The sequence below is a fragment of the Urtica dioica genome, unplaced genomic scaffold (assembly GCF_054948205.1).
Source record: "Urtica dioica subsp. dioica isolate 48M unplaced genomic scaffold, U.dioica_male_clone48M_v1_H2 Urtica_dioica_male_H2_contig_30, whole genome shotgun sequence".
NCBI classification, from domain to species: Eukaryota; Viridiplantae; Streptophyta; class Magnoliopsida; order Rosales; family Urticaceae; genus Urtica; species Urtica dioica.
The window spans coordinates 23,430-48,487 of NW_028297225.1; the positions used below are offsets into that span (position 1 = coordinate 23,430).

The 25,058-nt window shown below is 34.4% G+C and overlaps 2 long non-coding RNA genes across 2 annotated transcripts in view; both read left to right on the forward strand.

Annotated features, from left to right (window-relative positions):
- Nucleotides 1-16,085, forward strand: part of LOC149376232 (uncharacterized) — a 30,470-nt gene extending 14,385 nt beyond the window's left edge. Inside the window, exon 2 of the long non-coding RNA XR_016295411.1 lies at nt 15,951-16,085. This is a non-coding gene — a long non-coding RNA (uncharacterized LOC149376232). The remainder of the gene's footprint in view (nt 1-15,950) is intronic.
- Nucleotides 267-1,502, forward strand: LOC149376233 (uncharacterized). The gene is made up of 3 exons (XR_016295410.1): nt 267-370; nt 512-624; nt 966-1,502. It is a non-coding gene; the product is annotated as an uncharacterized LOC149376233 (long non-coding RNA).
- Nucleotides 16,086-25,058: the final 8,973 nt, after the last annotated feature.

Consider the following 25,058-nt stretch of genomic DNA (forward strand, 5'->3'; position numbering starts at 1 on the left):
GGGTAAGTTATGGAAACTTGAGCTGTAAGATATCTTGGTTTTGGCTCAAACCAGGGATCGATCGGCCAGTTCCAAGCGATGACTTGTCAGTCTATTGGAAAAGTAGTTTGAGGATTTCAAGGAGTGTTTGTTGGGTTTGATCCTTGATAAAAATACACCGAAACAAATTACCGAAACATAAACGAACACACTATGTGTTTTACTCACACGGTGAAATGGTGAGGAGATAAATATAACCAAGACAGTATTCGGGACAATTTTCTCATCTATAAATGTCCTTTGCTGGATAAGGATAATCTCAAGAAGCAGATCAGCGAATGCCCCAACGAAATAATGCTTGAGATCACCCAGTGAGCACCGTCTATTACAGGTACTTCCCATTTTGTATCATGTAAAACTCATTACATTCTCTTCTGTACTGATCGTAAAGAAAGTTTGGGTATGTGGGAAAATTATTTTTCTTCTGTGTCACTGTCATTTGAGTTTAATTCTGAAAAACATATATTCACAGGCTTGCAGATGTATTCCCTTCTGATCTTGAATTGAGACTTTGCTGGCTGGAAAATGAAGTTGAACATTGACGAGATCAAGAAGAGAAAAGGCAAACAAAAATTAATGACAAAGGCATGCCTCCCCTTTCTTCTTCTTTTTAATTTTACTCAATTGATTCCCATTCATAGTACATTTTGAATGTTGCAAAGAGAAAAAGAAAATGCTTGTATGCTTAGTCTTTTTTTTTTTTTTTTTTTTTTTTTTTTTTAATATATAATTTTACTTTCAATATTTGTTCTGCTCCACACATTCCTCAATATTTTTTCTTCTTTGTTTTCGAACTGGGATTCGCATGATGAAAATCGGAAGTCTGCGAATATTATCACTGATGACATCTGACCTATTGAAATTTATTTTCTTTGGTGTCACTGTCATTTGAGTTTAATTCTGAAAATATATTCACATGCTTGCAGATATATTCCCTTCTGGTCTTGAATTGGGACTTTGCTGGCTGGAAAATGAAGTTTAACGTTGACGAGATGAAGAAGAGAAAAGTGGAAAACCAGCTCAATGGAAAAGGCAAAAGGAATCCGATATTGATTTGTGTTTCCCTGTTCTAATTTTGACTGCTGCAGAAAGAAAAATAAATGTGTGAAAGCTGTGCCTCGTCATCATGACACCTCAGCACAAAGTTCTACCTCATGGACTGGAGTTAGTTAGGCTGTTACAATGTATCTGGACCTCTTTGTAACCAGAGCAGTGTGATTTATAAACACTAGCCTGGATTGTTTGTTAAGACTAGTTTTGTTGTTGTTGCGAGAAAAAGAATCCGAGAGAGAGTGTTAGAGATTTAGAAGAGGGCTTGATCTCTGGGGAAATACTCGAGTGAAACCTGTTGTGAGACGTGTTCAAGGGTGCTGGGTTTGTAACTTGAAGGTCAAGATCAAGGGTTTGATTGGATTGCTTTGTAACTCGAATTGAAGATAGTGGATCATCGAAATAGGACTCTCTCGAGGCTTGACTGGATTAGGATTCTCTTTGAATCTGAACCAGGATAAAATCAGCGTGTCTTTCTCTTGTTCTTCCTCAATTTCTTTCAGTTTTGTTCTTCGCGCTTAAAATTCGCAGATAACTTCCTGTGCAAGTTATTTCTGGTTTTTGGTTTTGATCTGCGTTTACTGTTGAAAGTCTGTAGAATTGTGTTTTTCCGCGTTCAATTCTTAACAAAATGCTTAGTCTTTTTTTGTTCTTTTTCTATTTTCTAATTTTACTTTCAATATTTGTTCTGCTCAACGCATTCCTCAATATATCTTCCTTCTATTTTTTTACTGAATTGGGATTCGTATCGTGGTTGAGTACGGCCGGGTATCGCAATCTAGCTCTGATACATGAAGAAACTGAATTGTAAGGAGTGATATTCTCGTTAACCTTACGGTAAAATCGATTAGAGTACTGATCTAACTATCCAAACACATTTCTAGGATCAACACACACACACACACACACACACACACATATATATATATATATATATATATATATGTGTGTGTGTGTGTATTTATCTCACTATAAGCAAGCTAGGCCTAGGGCCCAAATTAACATTATCATGCTCAGACAGTATAATCCCAAACCAAGTCGTAGTCATTTCAGTTCAGACAGTAGACTTATGTCACAATTAATGTATTTTGCTAGAAAATCTGATGGAAGATTAGGTACGGCCAACATTCAAAACTCATCATCATAACTGGTCATTCGGTCAAGTTCTTTTGGGTAGAATTTATTTTTTCCTTGATCTTCGATTTCGAATCTCACGGGTTCCATGTTCCTGATTTCCAAGTCCCTCGGTTAATGACTTGTTTTCGTCGAACATCCTGATACGTAAATACATTTGCTTCTGTTGAGTTAAGAGATTGAAGGAGAACGAAGGAGATTTTCATATTGATGAATCTCAACGTTTAAAGTACATAGTCGCAGGGTATACTTATCTCCCAAGTTCGTTATAACAAACCCTGCTAGCTCGGCAGAGTAATGAAGCTAACAAACGACATAGTGAATAAACGACAACACCAATATTAAAGCAAAGAGTAAAACGACAATAGAGACAAAGCAGCATCAACATTGTCTAGAGAAGCACCAAAATTTGATTATCCAAGTTAGTTGAGCAAACTTTGAAGCTAAACAGACTCAGAAGTAGCAAGACAACATCAAACAATGCAGGGATTTGAGCTTTCTGAAACAAAATTCCTCTGCCCATTGACGCTTTGAGAATCTTGCAGTACAAGTTTCCATAACTTAGCCCTTGTCTTGCAGTAAATTTAAAGAATAATTGAGATGTTAAATGTATATGGCATGTATTGGACATAGAAAGTGAGACCTCAAATACAATAAGTAAACATCTGATTTCTTGGTACTCAAGGTATCTCTGATCTACGAGAGCTTGGGCAAGTGGAATAACAGAAATATATATATTGGAAATCACAATCCCTAGAAACTTGAATTATGGCTTTAGAATGGATGATAAAAGAAATTAGGAATAAAATAAAAATACCGAGGAAGCCCTGTCATTATTGTTTATATTCGTTTCAAAATGTGAACGAAATCATAAGGTGTTTATGTTTGCTTCACTATCACAACTGTAGCAAAATTAGTTTTCTTGGGTTTAATGTTCTCTCTCAGCGCTAGATTGTAAAATGGAGTTGATCTCTCACTTCATTGCAATGAATAATTAATCTCTCATTTCTTGGGTTTTAAGTTACCACTCACTCTACAAGGAGAGTCATTTGACTCAAAATATACACCTTTGAAAACCATAGAAACATATATAACCCTGTCATCCTTTCTTCAAAACAAAAACAAAACTAGTTTCCCAACACAAACAACACCAAAAAACTCATATAATATGTTTTGGATTTTTGGTTTATAATTTGGTTATATCTTTTATTCATTTGATGTTGCCTTAAGTGTTTTGATATTACCGTATTATATAATAGTTTATCTATTTATTTTGATATCCATATTATAGTTGATTTATTAATCACCATATCAAATTAATTTTTTTTAGTATAAAATTAAAGTAAATTTAATACTCATAAAGTGATAATCTAATGCTTTTGAAATAAATTAAACATCAAATTTAGCAAAATTACACATCAATGCCCAAAGTAGAAATTATGCGAACTACAACTTAATTTTTTTGAAATAACAGAAAAATTATATGAAATTTTTGAAAAATATATTTTATGAAATCATTGAATATTTGAGATATTCAACGTATCACCGTCTCCAATTTTGAAGGTATTTGTGGAAGTTCCCAATCTCCAAATTTACGCCAACTACATCTTCTAATATGTCAGTGAATTACTGGTTTCTTTTATTTATTTATTTTTTTATCATCACTCTCCAAACTAATTGCAACCTATATAACTCTACAATATGTCAGTGTGATGAAAGACTAACTTAGCCTTATCTTAGAGTGATTAAAATACTAAGCATTGTAAAGTTTGCCATTGTATTGGACATAGAAATTAAGACTCCAAATATGACAAGTAAATAAACTTTCACTTTTACATACTGGAAACAGAATTCTTGTTCAGATCAGCATCCGAAACTTGGTATCAGCACCAGCTTATAAAATGGAGTTTAATGCTAAGCATATTTCATTGCAATGAATATTGATATCTCATTTCTTATGTTTTAAGTTACTACTCACTCTACAAGCAGAGTCACAATATCAAAACCTCTCAAAACCATATCACCAAAATTTCTTATTAGGTTGTCACAGTGAAGAGCGAAAGCTCAGAGGAATCCTCGCTATCGAGACTCAGACGGTTCATCGATTAGAAGGGAAAGCTTCTTCAGGAAGCCAAGACCGATGGTAGTGTACACAGCCCCGGAAGAAGCAAGTGATTCTAAACAAGGTCAACTAACAAATATATATATATATATATATATATATATATATATATATATATATATATATATGTATGTATATATTTTGGAAGATGAATTCGAACGGATTTAACACAAGAGCTCAGGAAAAGGCTTAATTAGCTCAAAATTGATACGGTGATGGTATTCATTCTTCTACCGCCTCTTAACAAGATCATATATGCAATCTGGGCTTGAGTTTTCCATTAATCACGTCGTCTATTAGTAATTATGTTATTAGAGGCAATATGCACTAGTCTGTGGGAAATGAATAAATAAATGAAGAAAATGAAATACTCACAGATTTGAATCTTGGTTAAACTTAAATGCATATGATACAGAGAGAAACAAGATCCACAACTTATTTATGAAATGAATACGATGTTCAGTCACAATATATGACACAGATTAGAGACAATATGCAGTCATTTAGTACTTTTTTTTTTTGTACGATCAATACTGTAAGCTTATTAATTGAGGGAGTTCACAGATTTCTCCAAACTATCTCAGCTTTGATCCACCACCGAACAGCTCTTTCCCTGATCGACCTGTAAATCGTCAATCAGAGATAAGGTGTTTTCGGGAGGAAGGACGACCTGTCACTCTCTTGAAAAAACGACAACGACATTTCTTAGAAACGACATCACTTCTTATAGAAAACAAAAAACGACATCGTTCACTTCAGAAAATGTAAAAACGACATAGTGTTAAAAACGACATTGTTAGCTTATAAAAACGACAAGTCAATAGAAACGACATCGTTCGTTTTAAAAAATAAACAAACGACAGGTTTGAAAAACGACATTGTTTGTTTCAGAAAATTAAAAAACGAAATTGTTTGTTCCAGAAAATAGAAAAGGATATGTAGGGAAACGATATCGTTCGTCGCGGTCTATCGTTATGGAAAATAGAAAACGTCATTGATGAGAAAACAGACATTAGTTGTTTCAATATATAGAAAACGACAGCTTTCATGGCAGAATAGAAAACGACAGCTTTCATGGCTGAATAGAAAACGACATTAATGAAAAAACGACATTAGTCGTTTCAGTAATTAGAAAACGACAGCTTTCATGGCAAAATAGAAAACGACATTAGTCGTTTCAGTAAATAGAAAACGACAGCTTTCATGACAGTAGAAAACGACATAATCTAAGAAAAGAATATTGTTTGTCTCACGGATGGCCTTCCAGCCACTCTCGCGTTTATCAGTTTATGAGTGTATCAGTTTAAAAGAAAAGTTTTAACCTTTTCTGTCTGTGAAATGAAGTTTAACGTTGGTGAGATCAAGAAGAGAGAAGCGGAGAAGAAGCTCAATGGAAAAGGCAACAAAATTTGATGTCAAAGGCATTCCCTTTTCTTCAGTTTTTTATTTTTATTTTTTTAAATAAATTGTACTCTATTGGTGCCCACTCATAGTAGATTTTGAATGTTGCAGAAAGAAAAGAAATTGCCTATAGTCTTTTCTCTAATTTTTATTTTTTTATTTTTGTAATTTTACTTTCAATATTTGTTCTTCATATTCCTCAATATTTCTTTCTTCCTTGATACTGAACTGGAATTCGTATATGCGAATATTATGACAATGATGATGTTTGACCTCTTGTGAATTTCTAAAGCCTGCTATTAATCATGATCAACATCATTTATGCTTATGGTTCCACTTTTTGTTTTCATTTGCATTAATAGGTATTGGTATTCGTACTTCCTCGGGACTTCTTTGTGTATTACTGGTGATTTTTTAATTTTTTTTTGCTTTGTTATCGTCACATTCCAAAGTAATTTGAACCACTGTAACTCTAAAATAGATCTTTGAGATGAATATATCAGTGGACAGCTTGTTAAATGGAATTGAGATAAAGCATAATTCAGTATAAGAATCACTGGTATAGCCTATATAATGAAGCAGAGCCACTTTGACTAAAAAGACTAGTCTTTCAAAACAAGAGAGAGCCTTGTCTTCGGAATGATTAAATGTAAAGCCTTAATCTGATGCCAAATGGCTATGGATTGAAAGGCTATGAAACCTCTTTCGGAAATAGAGAGCAGTGAAAGACCAGGAGAATCGAAAACTCTAGCGAAGAAGCCTTTCACAGCGCTTTGAACTGCTGGTAGTTCCCGACTCGGCACCATAGAATCTTAGCTTTTAAAGCATCAGTGGAGATCTCGTCCAAGAGATTCTCTGCATCAGTGGATCAAAATCTGTTTTGAGATGGATGAGGAAGATCCAAATGAACATGGTAACGTCACACTTGTGTGTGTGTGTAAATATATATAGACAGATTTCAGATTGATAGCAGTAACTGTGAGAGCTGTTCGGTGGTGGATCAAAGCTGAGATGATTGAAGCTGGACCTGCTTAGTCAACAAATGATTCAAGGATGATTCAAAGCCTTCTGAAAATTAATCAAATATACGTTGATAAATATATTTATTTTATGAACGTATTTGTTATTTACATATAGACAGATTTGCAATTAATAATAAATTGCTGGAAGATGTAAAAAATGAAATGATAAACATAGATGTGCAGATATGAACAATATGGATACCTTTGCAATTATGTGAGAGAATCATCCATCCACACATTATTTGTTCAAATAATTAGCTGTTTAGCCATCTAAAACACTAGCAATTTGGTTTTAGCCAACCTTTCCTTAATTTCCCCATAAATAGCCATCTTGCTTACGTGGCAGCTTATTAATTGAATTAGTTTTACCTTTTTGTCCTTAAGCTATTTTAATAGGCATTTTTTTTTTAAAATTTCGAATTAAATATTGAAACCGAATAGGGAAGTTTTCAAATTTGAAATTTGAATTTTGAGCAGATTTTGAAAGTTCTCAGCCATTAATTGTTATGTATTTGGAAATTTTCAGCGTTGAATTTAGTTAATTAGTTTCTATTTTCGTTGCAATTCATTAGGTAATTAATTTCGAATTAATTCTTCATTCATTGATATTATTTTGTCTTCCATATATTCATAATTTCCAGAATTTTCGTGCTCAAAATATTTCCAGAATTTTTTCAGTTTATTTACACGAGTATACTGTAAATTGGCTTTCTATTTACAGTGAATATACTGTAATTAAGCTTCGTATTTACACGAATATACTGTAAATAAGCTTCGTATTTACAGGAATATACTGTAAATATGATTTCTATTTACACGAACATACTGTGAATATGATATCTATTTACACGAACATACTGTATTAAAAAAAAAACCATAAACTTCTCTCAGCAAGAAGCTTGTTGCTCGTCGCCGCCACCTTTGTCGCCACCAGCAGCAGCCCCACGCCGCCCACCGCCGCGTACCCCAAAATGGCCCGCGCCTTCGTCGCCATCCACTGCGATCCCCGCGTCACCTCTTCCACAGCGTCCTTCTCAGACTCGATCCCGATGCAGATTCAAACAATTTTCTACAGCAGATCCAAAAAAATAACGCCACTCACTCAAACAATACTATTGATTTCAAAAACAATGCCATTCTCATATTAAAAATCCTTAATTAACATTCTTGAACAAAAACATTAGGATGCAAACACAATTTCTCGGTAAAGTAAGAACAGCCTTTTTTGGAAAAAAAAAAAATTAGAGCAGCCGTAAAAAAAATTTAGAACAGCCATTTTTGAAAAAAAAAAAAAAACTCGGGATATTACCTTTTCTTTGTTGTCGGGTTCGAGTGTTTATGATCTTCAATTGCATAAAAGCTTCCGAAAACTCTTTAATCGCCGAAAAGTTCCAGAACTTCTTCATTTGCCGAGTTTCGATCTGAGTTTTTTTTTTTTTTTTTTTGCTCTGAAATGGTTTGGGTTTTTTTGTTATGAAATTGTGTTCGAGTGATTTGTTGAGGCTGCGTGATTTGGTGTATTAATTAATGACGTTCCTTGAATAGTGGGAGTAGTTATTGGCTTAATATTTGGTTTTTAATTTTTTAATATCTAGAGTAAAAATGGGCGGGAGTTATTTAAGGTCATTCATGTCTTTTAACATGCTGTAAATAGATTGTTGTGACTATTAACAAAAAATTAACAGAAAGTTGGCTAAAACCAAAATCCTTATAACCGTGTGGCTTATATAGCTATATAACCCTTATTTGTTTGGTGGACCACACATTTGTTTTTTTAGTGTTACTTCACCATTTTGCTATTTCACCTTGACCTTTATTTGCTTAGAAAAGCTTTCATGCGATGTCATGAAATCAAACCAGTACCGTGAGTTCCTATTTCATACTAGATAAGCGTAAATCTTCTTTTTCCATAGATGGTGCTTGAGGACTTATCTTCCCATTTTTGAAGTGTGTCATTCAAAATTTTTTAAAAAAATCCCAATACTTGGACAGCACGATCCCTCTATGCTTGAATGTTCAGAATGTGATGTGAGAAAATACATAAACCCCAAAAATTAAAGATACAAAGTATAAACCAAAGAACAAAGTTTGGCCGAAAATATGTAAACAGATTTGCAGTTAATAATAAGTTGAGGAAGATGTAATAATGAAATGATAACCATGGATGGGCAGGCAGGTGGATCGATCCATACCTTTGGAGCATCAACAGATTGTTCTCGTTCCGGTAAAGAGAAACGACAAATCTGGCACTGAAGATTATTAGCTGTGATAGAATTATTCCATCCACATTAATAAGTTGGTGGACAACACATTAGATTTTTTGTTGTTGTTAAACTAAATAAGTAGATGATATGTAAATATACATTTATAAGTTGAACAAGAATCCATGCCGGTGAGGCTGTGATTCATATTAGTTCAAATTCATATTGTAGAATTATGTCACAGCTCTTCCAAAATTAAATCTGATGCAGGATTATGCACCTTCATGGATATTTCTTTAAGAAAAATTAGTCTAACCCACTTAAAACGTTGATATTGCAATCTAGCCAACGTTTTATCCAAGTTTCTATTTTAGTAAAAAATGATGACGTGGCTTAATCATGTACGGAGTTAATTACTATATTATCCTCTACTAGAATTTGGCTAACAAAACTTGTAGCCAATGTTCGATCAACTAAATTTTGAATTTAATACACGTGATCTACTTTTTTCATTTTGAAAAAAATATTTATTCGGTATCCTTCAAATATACACGTTATTCTTCCTATTGAATGATTTATTTTATTCCTATTAATATTTTTTTTTTGTTATAATTAATGTTGCCACTTTTACACGCATGTGATTAGGAGAATAAATAAATGTTTATTTTGTTTCCTATATTATATTCATTCTGGTTAAACAGTCAAATTTGAATCAACCTGTGATGACGTTGTTGACTTTTAAAATCAATTATTATTTCTTCGATCTGTGGAGTGACTAGCCAGAAATTCTCGACCTCGTCGTTCTCGGCATCGAAGACGAACCAATGCAAACATTCTGTTCGAGAATCGCTACACTGGTGTTGTTATTGAGGAGCGGTGGATGAGGCGTGGGAGTGGGCGGTGGTGATTTCTCCATTCTTCTTCTGGGGAACGGCGATGGTGGCGATGAAGGAGGTTCCTCAATCAGAGGAATTTTAGGATTTTTTTTTTCTTTTTTTGGTTTTTTATTTCGGGATTATGGTTAGGTTGAGGAGCTAACAAATTAATGACTTTTAATTTTCTTCCTCGAATAGTGCGACAGTTATGATGACCAAATATTTGTAATTATGTTTTATTATTCAGTTTAAAATGAGCGGGATAGTTATTGAGGTCTGTTTGGTCTTTTAATTAGTTGTTAATTGGTGAGCGTGGTTATTTACTGAAAATTAACAAAATGTTGGCTAAAAACAAAATCTCTATAACCAAATGGCTATACACCAATATAACCCTTTTTAGTTTTTATTTTTTTTATTTTAATTTTACTCTATTGATTCCCATTCATAGTACATTTTGAATGTTGCAGAGAGAAAAAGAAAATGCTTGTATGCTTAGTCTTTTTTTTTTTTCATTCTATTTTTTTTTTTATATATAATTTTACTTTCAATATTTGTTCTGGTCTACACGTTCCTCAATATTTTTCTTCTTTGTTTTCGAACTGGGTTCGCATGATGAAAATCGGAAGTCTGCGAATATTATCACTGATGACATCTGACCTATTGAAATCTATTTTCTTAGGTGTCACTGTCAGTTGAGTTTAATTCTGAAAATATATTCACATGCTTCCAGATATATTCGCTTCTGGTCTTGAATTGGGACTTTGGTGGCTGGAAAGTGAAGTTTAACGTTGAAGATGAAGAAGAGAAAAGTGGAAAACTAGCTCAATGGAAAAGGCAAAAGGAATCCGATATTGATTTGTGTTTCCACGTTCTAATTTTGACTGCAGGAGAAAGAAAAAGAAATGCTTAGTCTTTTTTTTTTTTTTTTTTTTTTTTTTTTGTATTTTTTGTTCTTTTTCTATTTTCTAATTTTACTTTCAATATTTGTTCTGCTCAACACATTCCTCAATATATCTTCCTTCTATTTTTTTTTACTGAATTGGGATTCGTATCGTGGTTGAGTACGACAGGGTATCGCAATCTAGCTCTGATACATGAAGAAACTGAATTGTAAGGAGTGATATTCTCGTTAACCTTACGGTAAAATCGATTAGAGTACTGATATCGTTCGTTATGCCATCGATCGTTAAGGAAAATAGAAAACGCCATTAATGAAAAAACGACATTAGTCGTTTCAGTAAATAGAAAACGACAGATTTCATGGCAGAATAGAAAACGACATGTCGTTTCAGTAAATAGAAAACGACAGCTTTCATGACAGAATAGAAAACGCCATTAATGAAAAAACGACATTAGTCGTTTCAGTAATTAGAAAACGACAGCTTTCATGGCAAAATAGAAAACGACATTAGTCGTCAGAGTAAATAGAAAACGACAGCTTTCATGACAGAATAGAAAACGACATAATCTAAGAAAAGAATATTGTTTGTGTCACGGATGGCCTTCCAGTCACTCTCGCGTTTATCAGTTTATGAGTGTATCAGTTTAAAAGAAAAGTTTTAACATTTTCTGTCTGTGAAATGAAGTTTAACGTTGGTGAGATCAAGAAGAGAAAAGCGGAGAAGAAGCTCAATGGAAAAGGCAAACGAAATTTGATGTCAAAGGCATTCCCTTTTTTCATTTTTTTACGCTAGTGAAACCCATTCACAGTAGATTTTGAATGTTGCAGAGAGAAAATAAATTGCCTATAGTATTTTTTTCTAATTTTTATTTTTATATTTATAATTTTACTTTCAATATTTGTTCTGTTCTCCAATATCACATTCCTCAATGTTTCTTTCTTCTTTGCTACTGAACTGGGATTCGTATATGATTCTGGTTCCACTTTTTTATTTCATTTGCAACCGCTGTTAATAGGTATTGGTATGATATTGGTATTCGTACTTCCTTGGGAATTCTTTGTGTATTACTGGTGATTTTTTTAATGAAATTTTTTTTTTGATTTCTTATCGTCACACTCCAAAGTAATTTGAATCACTATAACTCTAAAATATATCGTTGAGATGAATATATCAGTAGAGAGCTTGTCAAATGGTTGAGATAAAGCATAATTCAGTGTAATGAATCACTGGTATAGCCTATATAATGAAGCAGAGCCACTTTGACTAAAAAGACTACTCTTTCAAAACAAGAGCGCCTTGTCTTGGTAATGAGTAAATGTAAGGACTTAATCTGATGCCAAATGGCTATGGATTGAAAGGCTATGAAACCTCTTTCGGAAATAGAGAGCAGTGAAAGACCAAAGCAGGGAATATTGTGCTTCTGAAATAGTAAAGAGTTCAAATAGTCGTGTGATATTTCTATACATTAATATTTGGAATTTTATCTGTAGAAAAGCAATCTGTGGTGGTGGTCTGATTTCATAAAGTATGAGCTCACCGTAAGACTTTTATCAGCCATTATTATTGAGTCGACCATCAATAGTGTAAATCGATATATTCTCTCACATTATTGAAGCCAGACTTTATTATCATATTCATCTACTCGCTCCTCATTGAATCTGAAACCTTTTAGCTTTGATCTTCCACCGAACATGATGCATGACAAACTAGATTACAGTTTTTTGGAGATTTGCGATTTCTGTAACAGAAAAGGACCCAGTGCTTTGCACTGGGATCGGGAGATTTAAGCCAAATTATGACGTTTAAGCCTTCAAAATGGCCGTTTTGTATTTTGTCTGTTTTTTTGTTGTAATTTTCAGTTTCATTTTTAATTCGATGTGTTAATGTTAATTAGCTATTATTTTCTGTTTAGTTTGGTCAGTTTTGGTATGTGAAAAATCTCAAGATGTACTATAAATCGTAGTGACTTGTTTTATGTTGGAGACGTTGATGAATACAAAAAAATTGAAACTTGAGAGTTTCCCCCAAATTCGAGCGCCGTGAGCGAGCTTCGAGTTGATGCCAGAAAGCCGGCATTCGTGCGCGAATCAACGGTGATTGGATGCCCCAAGTCTAGAATTCGTGCGCGAATCAATAGGCGAAGGAAGATTCTTAGATCGGGTATTCGTGCACGAATCAATGTTCAAGTTCGACTATCTAGTAACGTTTTCCTTTTATTTTGGTTCTTAGATTGGTTTTTGATCTTTATATTCACTGCTGCATCAGAATAATAGCTGTCAATTTTTTTTTTTTTTTTTGGCGTCGCTCGATTTTATAAGCGACGTTTCCTTTTTGTAGCAGTGATAGTGATTGACCATTTAAATCTTATCATCTCATCTGGAAAGTCCTTAAAACGATATAAAGCTTAACTTTCTTATAAGTGTGTGAAATGAGCTGTACCACTCAGCATGAATTTGTTTGAGAAGTGGCAAATGGCCCTAGACTTGTGTGGTATAGTTGTTTAGAGGGCATAGATGCTCATTTATACACTGCTAAATTCTAACTTTAGGATTGGATGCCGGAAGGAAAAAAAAAAAAAAAAGAGAAAAAGCAAACGACAAGGATAATGTATGGATTGGTGATACAAAAGAGCGGAATGTGAAACACGTTGTTTACGACTCTCAAGTGGGAAATGGACACGGTTGCTTTTTTTTTTTTAGCGATTTGCATTTATACCCCATTTCAAGTTTATATCTTGTTTTTAGGTTACAAAGGCTCTATATATATAAGCTAGGGGCTGATTTTTGGAATAATCTGGACTTTAAATGAAATCTAACGGTTCAGATTTGCTCAAAGCAGATAATTAATCCTTCTGAAATCGACATCAGCGTGCCACGCCACTCTACACCGTGCCACGCCAAAAATCAATCGCGCCGCGATGCACAACGTGAATTGCTGCACTCTGTTGCATCTGTTCATCGCAGCGCGCTTAATTCCGCCACGCCGCGATGAATGTTGACTCGTCGATTCCTAGCTTTGACTTTTCTCAAAATGTGCCGTTTTGACTCCCGTGAGCTCGATCATGCACCAAAAACCTAAAATCATCACAAAACCCTGGAAATAACCATCAAATCCATCTAAGAATAAGCTAGATTCAAGTCGAAAAAGGATAGATTCGTCCGTATAAAATGTACTCATCATTTCTTAATGAGATTTGTAAGTAACTAGGCCATTTTAAACATGTGATTTTGGATCTAGCCTATGTTTGACAATTTTTAGGGATATAACCAAATGACTTATGTGGCAATAATTAAGGTCTGATTTGCCCTTATTTATTAGCCAATTCGTCACTTTCTCTCTCCTATTTTTTTCAAATAATTTTTTTTGCATCAAAACTTCAAAAATTCGTATTTTTCTCATACGAACTCGAAATTGAGTGATTTCAGATCCTACAAATTCGTGGCGTCGAGATCTTCAAAAATAGACCAATTGTGTTTGATGAAAAATTATGTTTAATGCATCATAGTTACGTTTCCATTTATTTTTTGATAATTTCAAAAATTTCCAGTTATTTCCATATTTAAGGTAGTAACGTGATTTTTCTACATCTATGGTATTAAACATGATTTTTCATCAAATACAATGGATCTATTTGTGAAGATCTCGTCGTCACGAATCCGTAGGATTTGGAATCACTCAATTTCGAGTTCATATGAGATAGATATGGTTTTTTGAAGTTTTTATGTAAAAAAAAGTGTAAGAAAAAAGTAGGAGAAAGAACGCGACGAATTTGTTAATAAATAAGGGTAAATCAGACCTTAATTATTGCCACATAAGTCTGTTGGCTATTTCCCTAAAAGTTGTGAAACATATGCTAAAAACAAATTTCATAGTTTTATTTTGACTATTTCGCTACACTACCCTTTCTTAATCAATATCATTTTTTTAGTGTAAAATTATACGTAAATGTGGGGCATTATTAGGAGAAAAACATGAAAAAGATACATAAACTTACCATAGTAGGAATAATTAATGCCTTTTTTTATCTCTTATTTTCTTTTTCAAGTGGCCGACAATATCTCTGTATAGAGAGAGAGAGAGAGAGATGGATATATTGAGTTTGGACTTTGGACAAGATAAACAATGATTTTAAGAGAAAAAGAAAAAGAGAAAAGGACAAAGATCATGTATGGATCGGTAAAAAAAATAGCGGGAATGTGAAACACGTTGTTTACAACTCTCAAGTGGGAAATGGACACGGTTCCCTTTTTTGGGCGATTCCAAGCTTGTTTCTAAATCAATGTCTTTTTGTTAGTGTAAAATTATATGTAAATGTGAGGCAGTATTAGGAAAAAAACATAAAAAAAATAGAAACTTATCATTTTCAAAGTAGGAATAATTAATGCCCATTTTTATCTCTTTTTTTTTTTTTTTTTTTCTTTCTCAGGTGACCGAACAATATTTATGTATATAGAGAGAGATGGATATATTGATAAAAAAAAAAAAAAAAAAAAAGTGGCCCAACCATAAAGGAATGGCCATAACGCCTACACGTTAAAGTAAGGAAAGGTAATGAAAAAGAGCGGGAAAGCAAAGCGACATCGTTTTCAGCTCCACGCAAAATTTTCCCCAGCCTATATATAGAGTCGGATAAATCGAGTAGTTTGGACATGAACAAACAAACAAACACGAAGAAGACAGAAACAAAACAATAAAAGAGAAATGAAGATGAATATAATGTTGATGATGATGGGAGCGGCGATAATGATGGTTTCACCGGCGAGTTGTGGGCGCGGCTACACGTTCACTCCCATTCCCAACGAGCGGTGCCGAGTTCCGACGGAGTATTGCACTTTTTGGCAAGACAAGTATTGCTGCGGAGGGCTGTATTGTGCTGGCCAAGGAATCGGTGGCACGTGTCAGCCCATACCGGATTGCGTCCAACCAGGTCAGGGTTGTGCTTTACTCAGTGGCCAATGTTGCTACCCCTATGTGTGCAGCAAATTCTCTGACGGAACATGTGTGCATAAAGGGAGTGACATTTTGTCTGATAAACCAATGTTGTCTCTCTAATATGCAACTACCCTCCGCTCTCTCTGCGTGCTGGTTTGTTTGTTTGTTTTTTTTTTTTTTTTATTAATGATAAATAAAATGTGGGGGTAATCCATCTAGGAATAATATTCCCACTCCATGTGTGATGTATGATATGCACCTCTTATCATTAGTGTGATGTATGATATGCACCTCTATCATCTGGTGTTTTACTTTCTTCCTTTGTCTTTCTACTATGTGTGAAAATTAATCAACTATATATATTTCCCAGTTAGGGTATGTTTTCATCTATTCATTTTCTCTTCTTATCTCTCTTCTTACATTTTTTTTTCTCCACTCGTAAAACTGGAGTTGCAATCCGGCCAACGTTTCAAGCATGTTTAAAAGCTAGCCGACATGACCTCGTTAATCATATAGCACTTCAAATAATGATCGTCTCTAGCATTTTCATACGTTAATTTTGGTAATGGATAATTTACAAAAATAAACAAAAACGTTGGATATTTCCTTAAAATCAAGTTTGAAATTGGCTATAAATAGCTACATTGCCCTTAGAAAAAGGCGTTCTAGCTAAGTAGGTTTTTTGAAACATGTCAAGTGGCCAACGTTTTGGTAATACTTGTTAATTAGCCGGCTGAAACTACGGCTCAAACTATTACCTGATGCAATAAGACGCTATTGCCCATATTTTTAGTTTCCCGCTCATTCCTTGCCAAAATAGAAATTAAATGAAAAAAAATCAAAGCCATAAATAAAAAATAAAAACACAGTTTTTAATTCCCTCTTTCTTTCTTTCTTTCTTTCTGTCTTCTTATTTCCTTCACGTCAACATTTTTTATTCACTTGCTAAAATAAAAACATCATTCCTTCTTCTTTCTCGACCAAATCAACCCAGAAAATATTAAAAAAATAAGCCCTAAACTCCATACAACAGATAATCTACATTGTTTAACATGGTTTTATATTGGTGAATAGGTTCTGCGATAATAGCTACTAACAGGCTATTAACTACTCTTCTAGCGTCCCAAATTTTTTTCTTGAGCAAATCATTCCAGAAAACAGAATAAATGAAGAAATGATACAAGAAATCTTACAGCACGGCATGAATGGTTGTTTTCTACCAACACGGCGTGATACATGGAATCTTAAAGCTCAGGATTCCGTAATTATTAGAAGTGTGGGCCTAATTCACACTCAAAAGCTAGCTCAAGAGTGGAGGGATGCCAAACACTTATAAGGAGCACATTGCTCAAATACCCAATCGATGTGGGACATTCTAATAGTAATTTACCCCGGTGTTGGAGTGATTAAATAAATGAAGGAAATGAAATATTCATAGATTTGACTCTTGATTAAATATACGTGACACAGAGAGAAACAAGATACAAAATCGATATATAACATGAATAAGCTGTCTAGGCTGAAATATATATTTCAAGTCGCAATTCCTAACATCAGCTTGTAAAGTGAAGTTGACTCAAAATATTAACCTTTCGATACCATATCACACAAATAACACCAAAAAAACTAGATTGAAATTACGTAATTTGTGCGTATGTCACAGAATATGTTGTGACGGATTCTGCGACAAACACTAAAATTCGAGTGATCAAACAGAGAAATGCTGTAATTGCGAAATTATAAAGAACACAGGGATTGGTAACCCAGTTCGGTAATTCGTGCCTATGTCTGGAGGGCCTTTGTCCGGTTGAAAGCAATTTACTATGATAACGTGGTACAATAAGGATTTACACTCAACGACTCCCTCGCTAGCTACCCAACCTACGTCTATCCTCTTCAACAGCAACTTAGACTCCCCCTAAGCTCTAGATCTCCTCGATTCCCATAGAATATCTCTCCCGAGACTTCTAAACGTGTTTCCCAACAAAAACAATTGAAAAACCTAACCTCTAGCTTCTAATACAATCACCCGTATATAGGCAACAAAGCAAAGGTAAAAGACACCTTAAAAGCTTGAACACAGGTCGTTCTAAACTCTGCTAAAATACTCAAATAAATCTCTCAAAAGGTGTAAAAGAGTTTATGAAAGGAGGACACCACTTATAGTCTTCGAGACGAATTAGGGCGTCACAATTCAGTTGCTGGCATCAGGGATATCATATCTTCTGACCCTTGGAAAATCTCACGGATATTCGATGACTCCGAGAATGTCGCAAAATACGTCGCTATAAAATCTGCTACAAATCAAATATTCTCTGTCGTGTGAAGACTCTACATCAGCAACAGATATCCTCCTTTTATGAGCAATTTTGCCAATTAAATATCGTCAATAATTGCAAAGTAGTTGCATTAACATAGATGTCTTGAAATATTTGTGAGACCAGTGATTCATTGCACTGCCATATTCATTTCACTCGCATATTTTAGAGTTGTAGTTCCAGCTTGAATTTGTGAGTGTGATGCACGAATATATAGCAAAAAAAAAAAAACATTTTGTTTCTAAGCAAAAGCTGTTGTTATCCAATCATAATCCAACAAAAGCTTCATTGATAGGAAGACTAGCTAATTAATGGCAGATATATAGCTAAATACATTGCTGAATATTCAACATAGTCACACTCAATAATAGTGCTGAGAAGAGTCATACAGTTGGCTCATGCTGTATGAAATATTAAAATCACTCCACTACCAAAAAGTTATTCCATCCACATAATTATTTGTTTCTTAAAGCTACTTTTACCTTATTTATTTATTTGTTTGGCACCTTTGCCTTTGCCTTTTATATGCTCGTATATCTTTAGTCAAATCACAATAGAATTATGTCACAATTAATTAATGTATAATTTGCTAGAAATCTGATGGAAGATTAGGCACCAACACTCAATCATCATAACTGGTCATTCGATCAAGTGCTTTTGGCTAGAATGTATTAATACTTTGTCCTTGATCTTCGATTTCGAATCGGATGGGTCCCACGTTCCTGATTTCCTTGTCTCCCGGCCATTGATTTGCTTTCATCGAACATCCTGATTCGGAACTGTGTGATATGACAAAGAAATCTGGCTCTGTTTAGCAGGGTATAATTATCGCCAAGTTCGTTATAACAAACTCTGCCAGCTTGGCAGAGCTAACAAACGACATAGTGAATAAACGACAACACCAATATTACTAAAACGACAAAAAAGAGTAAACGACAATAGGAGATAAAGCATCACTAAAAGCCTCCTCAAGCTTTTTGCAGAGCATGGAGAAACGGGAATGGAAAGGACTTTAGTGATATCGCTGGCTTGTCACTCAGAAGGGACAAGTTAAAATTTTCAAGTCCTTAGCAAGGACTTTCTCGCAAAAAAAAGTGAACATCGATTTCGATATGCTTTATCACCGGATTCGGATTGGAGGCTAGAGAAACAACACCAACATTGTCGCACCAAAGGATGGGACTATCCAAGTTCCTTGAGCAAACTTTGAAGCTAAAATGGCTCCGAAGTAGCAAGACAACATCAAACAATTTTTAGAGTTCATAGTCGTATTAATGTTTTTTTAGCTGTTAACGACTTGTCGTATTTTCTGTCCTTTTGATCTGTTTTAGCTTTTAATGACGTGTCGTGTTGACTATGGTCATATCAGCTCTAACGGTCTTATTACTGTTGTATTTAAAAAGGGAATTGCTATTCTCTTTTCCCCCAATTAATGAAAAACTTAGTTCTTTTCTTTTTCCCTGAAACTCTTCGATCAAGAAGCTCTCTGCTTCTCTTCTCTTCTTCTTCTTCTTCTTCTTCTTCTTCTTCTTCTTCTTCTTCTTCTTCTTCTTCTTCTTCTTCTTCCATTCTCAGTTCTCAGATTCAAAGAATCAATACTTCTTCTTCTTCTTCCATTCTCAGTTCTCAGATTCAAAGAATCAATAACAATACAGGGACTTGAGCTTTCTGAAACAAATCTCCTCTATCAATTGACCCTTTGCGAAGTCGTGCAGTACAAGTTTCCATAACTTAGCCTTGTCTCGGAGTAAATTTAATGAATAATTGAGATGTTAAATAATATGCCATGTTACTCAAATATAATAAGTAAACATCAGATTTCTTGTTACTCAAGGTATCTGTGATCTAATAAGAGAGCTTGAGGCAAGTTTCATAGGAATCACAATCCGTAGAAACCTGAATTATGGCTTTAGCACGGATAATAAAATAATTTATGAGTAAAATAAAACATACCGAGGAAGCCCTGTCATTGTTGTTTATGTTCGTTTCAAAATATGGACGAAATCATAAAGTGTTTATGTTTGTATCAATAACAACTGTAGCAAAATTAGTTTTCTTGGGTTTAATATTCTCCATCAGCACCACCAGCTTGTAAAATGAAGTTGATCTTCCATTTTATTGCAATAAATCATTAATCTCTCATTTCTTGGGTTTTAAGTTATTACTCACTCTACCAGCAAAGTCATTTTGACTCGAAATATCAACCTCTCAAAACCATAACACGGAAATAACACCAAGAGAGCTTGAAAAAATTTGTAAGATGTAAAACTCCTTTTCAAGAGAGTTGAAATAGTTGTGTGTGTGATATTTCTATACATTAATATTTGGAAGAAGAAAATTCTTATCTGTAGAAAAGCAATCGGTGACGTGGTGTTTTGATTAATTTCTTTCCTTCTTTCATTCACGTCAATATTTTTTATTCACTTACTAAAAAAACCGTCATTCCTTCTTCTTTCTCGACCAAATCAACCTAGAAAACATTTTAAAAAAAAAACTCCATACAATCGATGATCTATTGTTTATCATAGTTGTTACTGGTAAATAGGTTCTGCGATTATAGCTATTAACAGGCTATTAACTACTCTTCTAGCGTCCCGAATTTTTTCTCGACCAAGGCCTCTCTATAATCACATGTCCAAATTTGGTATCATTACCGAATTCTCTGCTCCCAAACTCAATTACCTTACAATTACAAGATGCGATAAGTTGAAGTGTTGGCCTGAACAAATGCGTACTCTCTTCCCATCATCGGATTATCTGTCGATTTCGGAATGTCCAGAGGTGAAGTTATTAGAATTGATGGCGTATGTTTGTATTTGTTAGCGTGTTTGATGTATCTTAGGTGATAAGTTAGTTTTTTGTTTTAAACCTTTGCTTTATCAGATTACTACTTTACCCTTTGGTTTTATTCTTAAGTGAGGGTAACTTAGTCTTTTCTGGAAAACTATCTTGTTTAAATATCCTCTAGTTCTTCGGTTATTTTCAATGAAACAGTATTTTTCATTCTTCGAAATACATCTCTTTCCCTTTCTCTCTCTGAATAAACTCAAGCTTCAAATCGTGAAAGAAGTCGTTTCCTCAAGCTGGTTTGCCATCTAATCCGCGCACAATCACTATCGAAAACTGCGAAACACTCATCGAATCTCGCACAAACTGGAACTTGACGAGACTCACAAAATTCGAAAATGTTTACATAGCAAAATCTTCAGAGACGAGGTATTTGCTGGAACAGAGTGATGAGCTCAAGAAGCAGATCAGGGAATGTCCCAACGAAATATTCCTTGAGATCAGTCAGTGTTCTGCTCATATCCTACTAAAGGTACTTTTGTTCAACTGAATTCATGTAACCATTTTCCTCATTATTATTTACTGATCTTATGAAAGTTTTGGTGCGTATGAAATTTATTTTCTTCTATGGTACTTTATTTGGAATCTTACGGTGAAAATTGATAGACAGGGCATGAGGATTTGGTAATATTGGGAGAGTCATCTTTGCAGATTTCTAAACATTCCTCATTTTTACAAGGGTGGGCATATAATTATTTCCCTATCTGTTTTAAAATATTTGATTTTTGTTACTGAAATTGGATTCCTATTATATATGAAAATCGCAGGCTTGCAAACTCTATGACATTGATGCATTTGACCTCTGAGAATTCGAACTACAAACCAGTTATACGTATGTTTCTACTTCTTTTTTTTTTTTTTTTTTTTGTAGTCCTCTGAACCACGGGTGTATTTTCCTATTTTTTTTTTCTTCTTCTTTTTATATTTGTGCATATCATACCATAACCATAATTTGGATTGCTTTAATACTGCAACAGGCTCTGATATTGTATTGTAAATGTGCACCACATCTTGTTGGCTTGAGTTTCAAAATAATAAAAAAAAAGTTTTGAATACAGCATTGCTTGTTCAGCTCTTTGGTGTTTTTTTGGTGCTATGGTTTTGAAAGGTTAATATTTTGAGTCAAAATGACTCTGCTGCAGTGTAGATTGTCTGCTTGTAGAGTGAGTGGTAACTAGAACCTAATTTTGCTGCATTTGTTATATTTCTTATTCTCTGTAGTATCCTAACTTGAGTACCTTGTGATTTCGGATAGGGAATCAGATGACAAGTTATGCCGAGGGAAATCCAATAGCTTTGAATGTTTTGAGCTCTTTCCTCCGCAGAAAGAATCCAGAAAATTGGGAACCGGAGCAGAAAAAATTTAAGTAGTGTCCGGAGGCAAAAGAAAAGTTATAAACAATTTGGGGACAAGTTATGACGGACTTGACAAAATGAAGAAGCCTGTGTTCCTCGACATCGCATGTTGTTAAAAAAAAAAAAAAAAAAAAAAAAAATCAGAGACGATTTGGAGAGATTTTTTGAAGTGCGTGGCATGCACCCAAAAAACGGGCCTTGATGATCTTGTTGACAAGTCTCTCATATCTTTCAATGATTTGATTCAACAAACGGCTCTGAGCGTTGTGAATCCTGCTGTAGAGCTCGAGAGTCACAATTGCTTGTGGATTTCTCAAGATGGCATTCACATTTTGGAGACTAGCAGAGTAAGATGAAGCAAAAAATGGCATTAGCCTTCTGCAATTTTTTTAGAATATTATTAATCCTTTTTTTTTATCTTTCTTTCTTTTACAGGGGACAAAAAAGATTAAAGGAATATTTCTAGACATGTCTAAGGTTTGAAAAATTGGCTTCGACACAGCTGTTTTTCAGAACTACGGGACAAGATACAGGTACTTAAAAAAATCAAACGCTATCGAAATTTAAATTAATAGATCAATATTCTAACTTTATGATATATTAAACGCAGCCATTGGAGAGTTTGCTGAAAATCGATTTGAGCCACTCGAAAAACCTCACCAAACTTCCGAATCTCTCAAAGGCTTCAAAGTTGGAGCATGTTTATCTCGAACATTGTACAAGCTAAAGTGAAGTTCATTCTTCTCTTGAAAACTCTTAATCTCAATGGATGCTCATCGATATACAAGTTTCCAAATCCTCCGAAAAGTATAGTTTGTTTGGTGTTGAGCGGAACAAATGTACAGATTTTGCCTCAGTCGTCGATTCAATCACACGATCATCTCGAGAAAACTAACTTATGATTACGGACAGTGAAACCGGAGCTCCAATGGTTTGCCTCACAAAAGTTACTTCTGAGATCCAATATAAATCCGGGCAAACAAAACAAGGTCGCCGATGCCTTATCCCGGGTGGCTTCGAGCGCTGAGATCACGTGGGAATTGCGAGCCCATGAGTTTTGGATATTCTATTTGAATTTTAACTGAATTTTAAAATTTTACAATGGCCTATCGGAGGTACTTTTGTTCAACTGAATTCATGTCACCATTTTCCTCAGTATTATAATTCGAAAATTAGTCCTGTTGTATATATTTAATTTAATTTATTTATGTACTGATCTTATGAAAGTTTGGGCACATGTGAAATTTGATTTCTTCTTTGCTACTTAATTCGGATTCTTAAGCTGAAAATTGATGCATATTCCTCATTAACAATAAGGGCAGGTGTTTAATAATTTCCCTTTCTGTTTTTATATTTCATCTCTATACTGAATTTCGATTCATATTATGAAAATTACAGGCTTGCAAACTCTAGGACAATGATGACATCTTACCTCTCTGAGAGTTTGAAGGCTTGATTTATCGCTGAAACCACTTACGCTTATTTTCTACGTTTATTTTCTATAGAAGTCCTTTGTGAACCACTGGTTTTTTTTTTTTTTTTTTTTTTTTTTGCTATATATTTGTGCATCACACTCCAAACAAATTCCAGCTGGAACTACAACTCTAAAATATGCGAGTGAAATGAATATGGCAGTGCAATGAATCACTGGTCTCACAAATATTTCAAGACATCTAGTTTTTTTCATTTAATTTCTATTTTGGCAAGGAATGAGCGGGAAACTAAAAATATGGGAAATAGTGTCTTATTGCATCAGGTAGTTTGAGTCGGCTAATTAACAAGTATTACCAAAACGTTGACTACTTGACTTGTTTAAAAAAAAAAACCTTCTAAGCTAGAACGCCTTTTTTTAAGGGTGATATAGCTATTTAGTCAATTTTAAACTTGATTTCAAAGAAATAACCAACGTTTTGTTTATTTTTGTAAATTATCCATTTACAAAAATTAACGTATGAAAATGCTAGAGACAATAATTTGAAGTGCGGTATGATTAATGAGGTCATGTCACGAAACGTTGACTAGATTGCAAATCCAATACAAGTGACCTAGTACGTTAGACGATTTTATTTTTTTAATAGATCCCGAAGGTTATATGACGAGTGGTAAAAAAAAATGTAAGAAGAGAGAGATAACAAGAGAAAATGAATAGATAAAAACATACCCTAACTGGGAAATATATAGTTGGTTATTTTTCACACACAGTAGAAAGACAAGGAAGAAAGTAAAACACCAGACAATATATACCCTCGTACCCAATGTTCTGGCTGTTGGGGATCCAACAGCTGATCACATTAATGATAGAGGTGCATATCATACATCATATACATGGAGTGGGAATATTATTCCTAGATGGACTATCCCACATTTATTTATCATTAATAATAATAAACCAGCACACATATATATATAGAGAGTGGATGTTTTAGAGAGATAATATTGGATCAGAAGCAGGTAATTGCACAATGTCATTCGCTCTACGCACACATGTTCCCTGAGAGTTTTTGGTGCACACATAGGGGTAGCAACATTCGGTGAGTAAGGCACAATGACCACCTGGTTTGCCACAGTCCGGTTTGGGCTGACACGTGCCACCAATTCCTCCGCCAGCACAATACAACCCTCCGCAGCATATTTTGCTTTGCCAAATCGTACAATACTCCGTCGGAACTCGGCACCGGTCGTTGGGAATGGGAGTGAACGTGTAGCCGCGCCCACAACTCGCCGGTGAAACCAACAATCCCATCATTGTTGCCACTAATATTGCCACTCCGATCATCATCTTCATCTTCATCTTCGTTCTTGTTCGTGTTTCTTGTTCCTCTCCAACCTCAATTTATCCATCTCTATATATAGGATAAA